We start from the raw sequence: 12359 nt of genomic DNA, 5'->3' as shown, positions 1-12359 counted from the left end.
AATAAACTTAATTTTCACAACATGGATATTCTGAACAATTCATAAATTTTTCAATATAAAATATATTAAAATGAATTTAGCTTTGGATCTTTAAAAACTTTCATGAATTTAATTTTTTTGAAGATATAATATGTTAAAATTAATTTAACTTAAGATTTTTGAACTTTATAAAATATGTTAAACTTAGTATATGAATTTATATTATTATGTATAATTATTAGTATTACTAATTTTGAATGGTCTGATTAGGTTTTACTGGGTTTTCCTAATCCTTGCAGCAAATGCTGGACCATGAATAATTGTATCTCCCCAGAAAGCACATGCTCGTCGTATAAGAAATTTTGTAACTCTTGAATAACATTTAAAATTTTTTTCATTGAAACTTTTGAGGAGGTGTGTTGAACATAAGCACTGTAAATCTATAATGTAAGAAGGAATAGGCAAAAGTCTCCTATGATGAAAACTGGAGAGAATAAACATATATGTGTATATATGCATATGTGTGTGTAATTGCTTGGTATGCCGCGATCGGCATCTGTCGTAAGTTTTAAGTCTTTCGTAGGAGGCAAGCGTGTGCAGACGTGAACAGTGAATAAATAAATGTCTATTTGAATCTAAATCTGATGTTCCAAGTATTTTATTTACATAGTTGTCTGTGGGTTTACTGAAGTTACATGGTCTATTTTTGTATATAAAACAACAAAAAGCACGTGTATCCGAACGTTACATTGTTTTGTCCATAAATTTAGAGACTTTTTGCTGCGCTCCTACTTTAACATCCTTGGTTTTGTCATCTCATGTAAAAAGCACGTGTATCCGAACGTTACATTGTTTTGTACATACATTTAGAGACTTTTTGCTGCGCTCCTACTTTAACATCCTTGGTTTTGTCATCTCATGTTAAAAAAAGGAAACATTTAATTGGAGAAATATTGAATTACTGCTAAAAGTGATTTTCTTCTCGCTGCTTACAATGCCGAGGAAAAGAAAACGACCTGATATAGGTCGTTGAAGTCGTGTAAATGTGCAACGAGCTACTTTACGCTCCAACCGCACTAATGACCAGCGAGATGCTGATAATGATAACAGTCGTACAAGTATGGGAGAATTACGTTCAAGAGTAAATAACTATCAAGTGGATAGGGGGAGAATGGAGCGATCACAACAGCAGCGAGCACGGGATAACGAATTTAATCGATTCCGCAGACGCAATGCTCCTGAAAACCTCGAACGAGGAGCATTTTCCTACGATCCGGAATTTGATTATAGTGCCGACAAATCTGTGACGATTGGAGAAATGTCAATCATTTGTCAACATTGTAAAACATTAAAGTACAGTAGTGAACCTGCAGGATTATGTTGTGCTGGTGGCAATGTACAATTGCCTCAATTGGTTCCACCACCTGAACCGTTACACTCATTAGTTAATGGAATGGAAAGTGAGTCTAAACACTTCTTGGCTAACATCCAAAATTATAATAATTGCTTCCAAATGACATCGTTTGGGGCAACGCATATAGTACAAGACGGGTTCATGCCTACTTTCAAGGTAGTATACCATAATTATTTTAGTGAAATTCTAATTTGTATTTGTATCACAATTAATTTAACCAGTTCTTAAACAATTACAGATACAAAGACAAATTCATCACCAACTGGGGGCAATGCTGCCAGTGCCAAATGCAGATCATAAATTTTTGCAAATTTATTTTATGGACAATCAAGATGTGGAAGTTGATACACGTTGTGGTCATAATCCAACCGTCAAGCGAATCATTGTCCAACAACTGCAAACATTTCTTCACGAGAATAATGAATTAGTGAAGATGTTCAAAATGGCACTGGATCGGATGCCATCAGACAGCCATAATATTGTAATAAGTGCCGACAAAACACCTGCTGGAGAGCATGCAAGGAGGTTTAATTCACCGACAATAGATGAAGTGGCTATTGTCGTTGTTGGAGAAGATATTGTACTTCATCGCCGGAACAATGAATTGAAACGTGTATATGAAACGCATAGAGCTTATGATGCTTTACAATACCCATTAATTTTCTGGGCAGGAGAAGATGGGTACCATTTTAATATCAAAATGGTTAATCCAACAACAGGTAATTAGATTATGCAAAATAAAATATTTTATATGTTCAATATATAAATGTATTTTTTTATCATATGTACTTCCAGGTGCTGATACACACAAAAAAGTCAGTGCCATGAATTATTATGCATACAGACTCATGATCCGTGAAGGTGAAGTAAATCACATTTTGATGTGTCAACGGCTCTTTCATCAGTATGCAGTGGACATGTACGTCAAAATTGAGACTGAAAGATTGACATACATCCGTCTTAACCAACAGCAGCTTCGATCTGAAGAGTACATTCATCTTCGCGATGCAATCAATGCTGACGGCAATGTAAATAATGTAGGAAGAATAACAATTTTACCGGCCACTTACAACGGAAGCCCGGGCCACATGCACGAGTACGCTCAAGATGCGATGTCTTATGTTTGAAAGTATGGCCGTCCAGACCTATTTATTACATTCATCTGTAACCCACAATGGATTGAAATAAAAAAAGAACTGCTACACAACCAAACACCACCTGATAGGCATGACATCACAGCCAGAGTTTACAAGCAAAAATTAAAATCTTTAATGAATTTCATTACAAAGCATCGTGTGTATGGCCAAGTACGTTGTTGGATGTACTCTGTTGAGTGGCAAAAGCGTGGTTCGCCACATGCTCATATATTAGTCTGGTTGGTTGACAAAATAAGGCCAGAAGAAATTGATTCCATTATTTCAGCCGAAATTCCTGATGAAACGGTTGACCCAAAATTGCATACAATAGTAACTAAACACATGATACATTGACCTTGCGGAGTTTTCAACAACAGCTCACCTTGTATGATCGACGGCAAGTGCTCCAAACGGTACCCGAGGAACTTACTTGCTGAAACCATCTCGGGAATCGATGGTTACCCATTGTATCGTCGGCGATCAGTTGAGGACGGTGGACGATCTGTAGATGTCAAGATAAAAGGACAAGATTTTCATGTAGACAATCGTTGGATTGTGCCGTTTTCGCCCATATTGTCCAAAAGTTTTAAAGCTCACATCAACGTGGAATTTTGTAACTCTGTGAAATCCATAAAGTACATATGTAAATATGTTAACAAAGGTAGCGACATGGCCATGTCGCAGTAACAAACACAAATGATGAAGTGTCTCACTATCAGATGGGTCGCTATGTAAGCAGCAATGAGGCTATTTGGCGCATATTTTCGTTTGCAATTCATGAAAGACATCCCACTGTATTGCATTTGGCAGTTCATTTAGAAAATGGACAACGAGTGTATTTCCACCCAAACAACGCTGTGGATAGAGCGGCACGTCCACCTGTGACCACACTGACAGGTTTCTTCTCAATTTGTGCTACTGATCAATTCGCTCGCACTTTGCTGTATGCTGATATGCCGCGCTACTACACATGGAACGCATCATCAAAGTCTTTTCAGCGTCGTAAACAAGGAACACCACTTGAAGGATATGAAAATGTATTTGCCACAGATGCTATAGGGCGTATATATACAGTATATCCTAATAACGATGAATGTTATTATCTTAGATTGTTATTGGTGAATGTTCCTGGTCCGAAATCTTTTCAACAATTGCGAACAGTTGATGGACATCTGTGTGCGACTTACCGTGAGGCGTGTCAATTATTACGGTTGCTTGAAAACGATTCGCATTGGGATGATATCTTCATCGCCGCATCAAATTCGCACACTGTTTGCGATTATAATATCGACATGTTTCCCCTCAAATCCGAATGATTTGTGGATGAAATATTGGGATGACATGTCTGAGGATGTGTTGCATCGCGTGCGTTGTGAAACTTTGAATCCTACATTGGAAATTACGGCAGAGATTTACAATGACACATTGATCATAATAGAAGATATGTGTTTGTTGATGGCAAATAAAGTATTGTTGTGTTTGGGCCTGACAGCACCCAATCGTGCTATGCAAGATGCATTAAACCATGAGTTGCAAAGACAACTCCAGTACGATACTCAAGCTATGACCGAAGCAGTTCGCACAACTGTTCCGCAATTAAACGAAGAACAAAGGATTGCGTACGATCGTTTAACACAAGCTGTAAACAGTGGGTCTGCGGGGATTTACTTTCTTGATTCTCCTGGGGGTACTGGGAAAACGTTCCTAATTTCATTGCTATTAGCAAAGATCCGTTCGCAAAATGAGGTAGCCCTAGCGTTGGCTTCATCTGGAATAGCAGCAACTTTATTAGAAGGCGAACGAACTGCACATTCAGCCTTAAAATTACCATTAAACATGCATATCAACGAAACGCCAGTTTATAACATTGCCAAAAATAGCGCTATGGCGAAGACTCTCCAAGTATGCAAATTGATAATTTGGGACGAATGCACAATGGCCCACAAGAGGTCGCTGGAGGCACTAGATAGGACGTTAAAAGGTTTACGTGATAACCAAAACATTTTTGTGGAGCTATGATACTGTTGTCAGGTGATTTTCGTCAGACTCTTCCAGTAATTCCTCGATCGACTGTTGCTGACGAAATAAACGCATGTCTAAAATCATCAAATTTGTGGCGGCACGTAAAGACACTACAATTAACTACTTACATGCGAGTGTTTTTGCAACAAGATCAAACTGCGACTGTGTTTTCGAAGCAGTTGCTGGATATTGGCAATGGTAAGGTCACAGTTGACAGCTCGACCGGATTAATGACTTTTCCCACAGATTTCTGTCACTTCACATAATCGAAAAAGGAGCTTATTCGGCGTGTTTTTCCGGACATTAAACAACAATATTATAACCACGATTGGCTAAGTGAACGAGCAATATTGGCAGCAAAAAACAAAGATGTCGATGATCTCAATGCTACCATTCAGAATTTCCTTCCAGGAGAGCTGTTTACGTACAAATCAGTTGACGCGGCCACAAACCAGGATGACGTAGTCTACTATCCTACAGAATTTTTAAATTCATTAGACTTGCCTGGACTACCACCATATAATTTGAAATTAAAAGTAGGGTCAGTTGTCATCATGCTGCGTAATATTAATCAACCTCGACTTTGCAATGGAACGAGATTGGTTGTGAAGAAACTCATGAATAACATCATCGAAGCTAAAATAATGAAAGGAAAATACAAAGGAGAGGATGTCTTAATCCCACGAATACCTATGATTCCAACGGATTTGCCATTTGATTTTAAGAGGTTGCAATTTCCCGTGCGTCTGGCGTTTGCGATGACCATAAATAAATCGCAAGGCCAATCGTTGCAAGTTTGCGGAATAAACTTAGAGTTTCCCTGTTTCGAACATGGACAATTATACGTTGCGTGTTCGCGTGTCGGAAAACCAACATCCTTATTTATTTGCGCACCGCAAAAAAAACTAAAAATATTTTCTACCAGAAAGCACTATATTAATTAACTGTATATGACCATAACTGTGTTGTATTTAATTTAAGCAAAGATTTCTTTATCATGTTCACAGTCCAAAAACGCGCACATCCAAGAAAATTTTAAATTTTTGTATATAAAGTGTATAAATATAAATAAATGACTTAATATGTATATAATATGTGCATTTGGATCCTTAATGTCAACGTGTATTAGTAACTCATTATTTCCATCTACTTATGAACCACTTGGCTCGCCAGGACATGATAATATGGTGGAAGTACTAGGCGACTCGGACAAATCTGATTCGATCAGAACATTATCAATGTTGAGCTGCTGGCTGTCTTCAATAACATCAATATCCACCAGAACATTCTTGATGTTGTGCTTTTGGCTGTCTTCAATAACTTGAATGTCCTGTATGTCTTCGGCCGATAAATTTAATTCACAGAATGTCTCCTCAGATGATGAAGATGGCATTGTAGAAACGTGTTTTGGTTTAGAAAGCAGCTTTTGCTTTAATATATTTTTTTGTGCTTTTGCCCTGTTCACGCGTATTATTCGTTCTACATTCTTACCACACCTGGTACAAAATCTGAAGGTAACAGCGATTATGTTGTATCATTCGTCGCATCTTAATAATAATTTAATACAATCTGGACAATTATTATTTTTTTCCTACCGTTCCACTTTTTACAAAACGGACAATGCGTTTTAAGGAGTTGAGGGATATATAGCTTCACTATAACTATATTATAGTTGTTTGAATTCTTTATTTTCTCGATGACAGATGTAGTTCTTCTTCTTTTCCTAACCATGGCCATCGTCAAAAAAAAAAACGACAGATGTAGTTTGATAGTTATAGTGTAAATATTTGTCAGTATTCACTCAAAAAAAATTGTCTATGGTAAAATGTCACTTGAAATGTTAACATCTCTTTGCTGTGCATCTATACTATAATTCTTTAATATTCCTAAAAATCTAAAAGCAGCAAATTTCAATAAAATTAAAAAAGTATTGTGTCGTGTGTTTGTGACTTACTAAATATGCCTCCAATAATTAGGCGGTGCGAAGTTCGCCGGGTCAGCTAGTTATAAATAAAATAAGAGGGTTAAATGCGTTAAATCATAGAAAATTTAAAACATTTCTTGAGGAGGTTGAAGCTGACTACGGTGATTTACTGTTATTCACAGAAGTAAGGTGGCTTAGCTGAGGAAGAAGTCTAGAAAGGTGTTTCGAACTTCGATGCGAAATTTTTGAGTTCTTAAAACTGGATCAGTCTCCAGATTCTAAAGGATTATCGGGTCATTTAAGCGAGAGCGATTTTTTAATCAGACTAGCATTCCTTACTGACTTTTGTAATATGATTAATGAACTTAATCTTGCACTGCAGGGCGAAAATAAACATATATTTGAATAATTTCCAATTACTAAGAATTTCAAAAGAAAATTACAAATTTTAAATGAAAAATTAAGAAATAAAAATATAAGCTCACTGCCGAAAACTGGATCACTTAATTTATGTATTTCAGATTCTTTATTTCAAAAATTCTTTACAACAAGTGAGGAAATATTTCACAACATAAACAAGATATTTGAAGATTTTAATAAAATATTACCGGCTATAGACCTTCACAATAACACTTATGTTTCTGATGTACAAAATCAAAGCCCTGCAATTAGAAAAGAAATACAACAAATGATAGAAGATGTCTCATTACCTTTGGCGACGGGAAAGGAGTTTTGGAAGCAAATATGTAAAAAAAATACCCGAATTGCACAACCGAAATATATAAGCTCTATTCAATGTTTGGCACCACCTATATGTGCGAAAACGCTTTTTCTATATTAAAAATCATTAAAAGCAAACATAGGAATCGTTTAACAGACACGAATTTATAAGACCTCATGAGAATTAAACTTAACAAAACTGATATAAATATAGATGACATTTTAAGAACTGTTTAATAGTTAAACTTAAGGTGCAAACAGTAAACGCAAAGTTAACCTATAATTTCAAATAATATTAATAATATTTTTTTTAATTAAATATTCATATATTTAACCCTGCAGTGGTTGCGCGGGCACAATTCCGATTTCTTTGGCGCCGAGATTTGAAGGTACCGTTGGAAAGAGAAAGTCCTCCTGATTAAAAATTACATAGGGTTATATATACCGCTTAGTTTACGAGATATTCGACCTTAAAGTTCAAAAATTCGCAAAATTCGAACATTTCAAGAAGCTATTTTACCACGTTAAACCCACTTTGTTCACATTATTCTCTTCAAATTAATTAAATTACACTATAATCTTTTAAATAAATCCACATTTTACACTTTTAGCAGGTTTTTTATTAAAAAAATCTTTTTTTTTTTAAATTACATTTTACACTCGTTTGAACCTCATTTGTTTACCAAAAATTACGAAGAAATGGAGCGCTGCTGATGACAAGGCAATTCGCTGAAATTCCTCTTTTTCGCAAAAATTCCTCTATTCATGCATATGGATATTTTCTTTTTTAAATTTATTAAGCAAATAAGTAATATTATATACATGTATTAGTAATATTATATAATAATATTATATATACATACTAGCTGACCCGGCGAACTTCGCCCGCCCAATTTTATTTGAAACAGTTAAAACGCTTTTTGAACTCTGTTCAAGGCCATTTATTTGTATGGAATGTTAATATATTCAGGGAATAACGTCTCTGATCAATTTAAATATTTTTGGCGAAGTTCGTTCTTTGTTTTGTTGTGTAGCGTGTAAACAAATAAAGAAGATGGCTCTCCAACACGCTAACATGCCACATACATACCTATGTATGTACATATGAAACTGTAAAATTTTGAACTTGAACGATAAATCGGCTTGAATCATTCGAATACTCAGAATGAGCATTTCCTCACTTTTAGATTTGTTGTGTTGTAGTAACCTATTCACTACAGTGAAATTATTATTTATGAATAAAGACGGAAACCTTAGTATATATCTGGTATAAAAATCCACGGGATTGAGATTTAAACTTGAGGTCAACATTTTTAATATTATTGATGAAAATTTCGGTAGAGTTGATAATAAGCACACATTTTCATAAAATAGTTCATTTTTGATTTTATATTCAAGTTTTTAACAAATAAGTTAATTACAAAATTGTTAGTTGATAACATGTAACATTTAATTTTATAATCTTAGGATAGATAATTCTTAATTTTTAATAGTAGTATTTATTTTTTTGAATTATAAACATTTTAGTTTAACTTAGCACTAATTGGTGCACAATATTTTTGGTTAACCTGTCTCGAGCTAACACAAATAGATTTGATGGTTTTCCCACACGTGAGCATGCAACATATAATTGCCCATGGGAAAAACATGGATTATCCAAATCTAACCCACAAATGGACATTGTTTGGCCTTGAGACTTATTAATGGACATGGCAAAAGCTAAACGAATAGGAAACTGTAGTCTGCTGAATGGTATCGTAGATTCTGACGGTATCATTTCCAGTCAAAATGGTTGCTTCAAGAATATTCCCTGTTAACTTTTTGATGACCAAACGTGTAGCGTTGCATAACCGAGGGGGATTCAAATTACGCGGAAGAATAATAATTGAACCAATCTTCAACCAAAGAATATGTGGTGGCATAAGCACTGAAAATGGGAGGCTTAAGCAATGCTTAAATAACAGCTGATTTTTGTTTTGAATTTGCTTTGAATTTTCAGCGACATCTTTCGTAGCGTAGGGCAAGTGTCCGTTCGTTTCCACTCAATAACAGCTTATACTTTTCCTTCAGTTCCCATAGGTGCTCCGACTCGCTAGTGATGAAATTTGGGGTTCTTTTGTTGTTTTCATCAATTTTTGATATAATTTTCCTGGCAAATTTATGTATTGTCTGTTATAATTTAAATATTTCAAACATATTTTTATGAATGACATTTGTAAAACATATGTTGCCCATAACGTTGCCATATATCATAATAAAATTTTATAGAAATTAAGCATTGACTGTGAAACGCAAACGACTACTCAGTTTGCAACAATACTTAGCTAAGACTTTATTTAGGCACAACTTAAGTATGGACTGCGAAACCGGGCATTAGCCATACAAAATTCTATACCTAAATGCGACTAAATGAAATTTTTTTTTGCATTTAGGAAATATATGCTGAAATCAACTCTGCGATTTCCTAATTCCTCTGAAATCTCCCAAATTTGAGGAAGATTTACTGGAAAAGAGTGGCAGCATTGCTTATTTGTCTGACCATACATATGTACATAACTTTATTTATTTCACGGATTGTATGTGATTTTTTCTTAAATTTAGAATATTGGAAGTCATAGATTCGTATAACTTTACTACAAATAATATAAACTTCCAAAAACGCATTTTCATTTAATGTTTTTAGCAAGTGGCAGCTTTTGTTATGACAGCCTAAATCCAAGAATGATAGAGAAAGAGATTACGCAATGCACATGTTTGCTTTCAGTCAGCTGTTCTTGCTGACGTCACGGTTGACTTATTATTCGCCCGCGCTATTGAAAGTGAATTCGAATTGTGTTTTCAAGTGTTATATTATTTGTGAAATTCTGTATTTTTTAAATGCGCTGTGCAGTGTTCGGTTGTAATAATAACAATGGTAAAAATACTGCTACGAAGTGGAGATTTTTTCATTTCCCTAAGGATAAAGCCGCATTAAAACAATGGATTCAAATAATGTACTGGAACAGATGATGGAGCTGGTTTCATCAATGAGAGTTATTGGTAAAAATAATTTGCTTCCATTCCAAAAAGGTAATACTCAAGCTACATATATATTTAGATAAGTTGATTTTCTACAGTTTTTGATTTTACTTATGATTTACAGGTATACTCCAAAGCAATAATGCTTTGAAATTGCTGCTGGATGACTTAAGACAGCAGCACAAAATTGATTACGTTTTGACCTGTCGATTGAACCAGGACGTTTTGGAATTTTTTTTTGGCGTAATCAGGTCAAAAGGCGGTCTTCACGATCACCCTGACAGGCAGGAGTTCAAATACAGGCTTCGTTCCTATATACTTGGTCACAACGAAGGAGCGATCACAGAAGAAGGCAATGTTGAAGTCGACAACACACCAGATTTGGAAGGAAATTACTTATCTCTAACCGGTAATTATCAAAATATTACACGTACAGAGTATTATAAACCTAAAACTACAGAAAACATTATTATATAAAATTGTATTGATGTTAACAAATGCAAATATGTGCTTACATACAATCTAAGTTTTTGCATTACTAACCACTGTTTTTTATCCTAATTATACTAATAATAATAACTAACAATTTATTCCATTTATTGATACGCATGTACATATGTATGTTTATCATATTTTTGTAGGTAATATTTTTCAACGTGTGTCAGTTGATCTGAATTCCACTGACCCAATCGAAAAAAATGATGACTTGGAGATTCTCAACAACGACGGACTTGAGAATTTTGCAGGGTACATCTGCCACAAACTCGGTAAAGACAACCCCGAAATTTGTGCCAATTCCGAAAATTGTTCGTCCCATACTTGGGTGGATCACCTTTCTGAAGGAGGACTCTCAAAACCAACAGATATGTTGATGGAGCATTTGAGAGCCTTGCAAGCAATATTTGACGACGTCAATGGTAATGATTTGCTTATATGTACAAATTATGTCCAGAAACACATAGATTTAAGTGATTTTGTAAATTGTAGCTCGAAAATAAAAGAATTATTTTTCAGAGCTAGAATGTATTTTAGGATTCGTTCCTTAAATAAAAACATAATTGAACATATGTTTAGTAAAAAAAGAAAATTAAATAAAACAATAAATTGATACTTGGTTACAAAATATTCAATCTTTTTATTTACATAAATGTATATGGTTGAAACAAACACAGCAAAGATTGTCTCTTTTTAAATAATTCAATGAAAATTCAATTAAATGAATATGTAGGTAAATGTTCACTATAAAATATTCACTTATATTGATATCTTTTCTTAATATTCACTTATATTGATGTTAAATTTGATGATATTCATGATTTTGTATGCCTGCAATACAAAATTGCTTCTTATTGCAAAGAAAAACAACCAACTGAAAATCAGCTGATTGTAAGTTGGTCAACCGTGACGTAGATGCGCAGAACGAACAAAATTTGAACTCGTCATTGCGCAATCTTTCTATCATTCTTGACGCAGAAAGGAGTACTACGCGAAAGTACTTCAGTCACCCCGGGTATTCGCTCGGCCAGGGTTATTTTTTTAGAGCGGGGCCGAAGGCCGCCAACGCAGAGAGGAGTACTACGCGATATTACTTCAGTCACCCCGGGTATTCGCTCGGCCAGGGTTATTTTTTTAGAGAGCGGCCGATGGCCGTCAACGTAGAGAGGAGTACTACGCGAAAGTACTTCAGTCACCTCGGGTATTCGCTCGACCAGGGTTATTTTTTTACGTGTGATGAGTGTGCTAAGGGATTTTTAAATTAATAAATTTAGGTAAAATATAGCAAAATAAAAGTGAAATGTGAGCTTTTTTCAAAGCTTGGAGTGTGTATTTAAATATACAAAGTAAAAAATTTGAAAAAATTTTGTGAAACATAGAGAAATACCATGTTTTCTTAGTGCAAATTATTGAACTTTTAATAGTGAATATTTTGAAAAATATTAGTAATTTTTACATTATTTTTGGGATATTCCTCCCCTGGAGAAGCTCCTCTATCCGTACATACCCCATTTATACGGAAATTCGGTTTTTTACCCCTCCGCCAAAGTAATCGCATTCGTGCCGTTGTGCGGATTACATATAAATAAACTTTTTATGATAAACAAATTGAAGTTTTTATTTTTTTTTTTATAAGTTCAGTGAAATGACA

Source organism: Bactrocera tryoni, unplaced genomic scaffold, assembly GCF_016617805.1.
Source record: "Bactrocera tryoni isolate S06 unplaced genomic scaffold, CSIRO_BtryS06_freeze2 scaffold_11, whole genome shotgun sequence".
In the NCBI taxonomy this organism is placed as follows: domain Eukaryota; kingdom Metazoa; phylum Arthropoda; class Insecta; order Diptera; family Tephritidae; genus Bactrocera; species Bactrocera tryoni.
Note: the sequence above shows the minus strand (reverse complement) of the source record.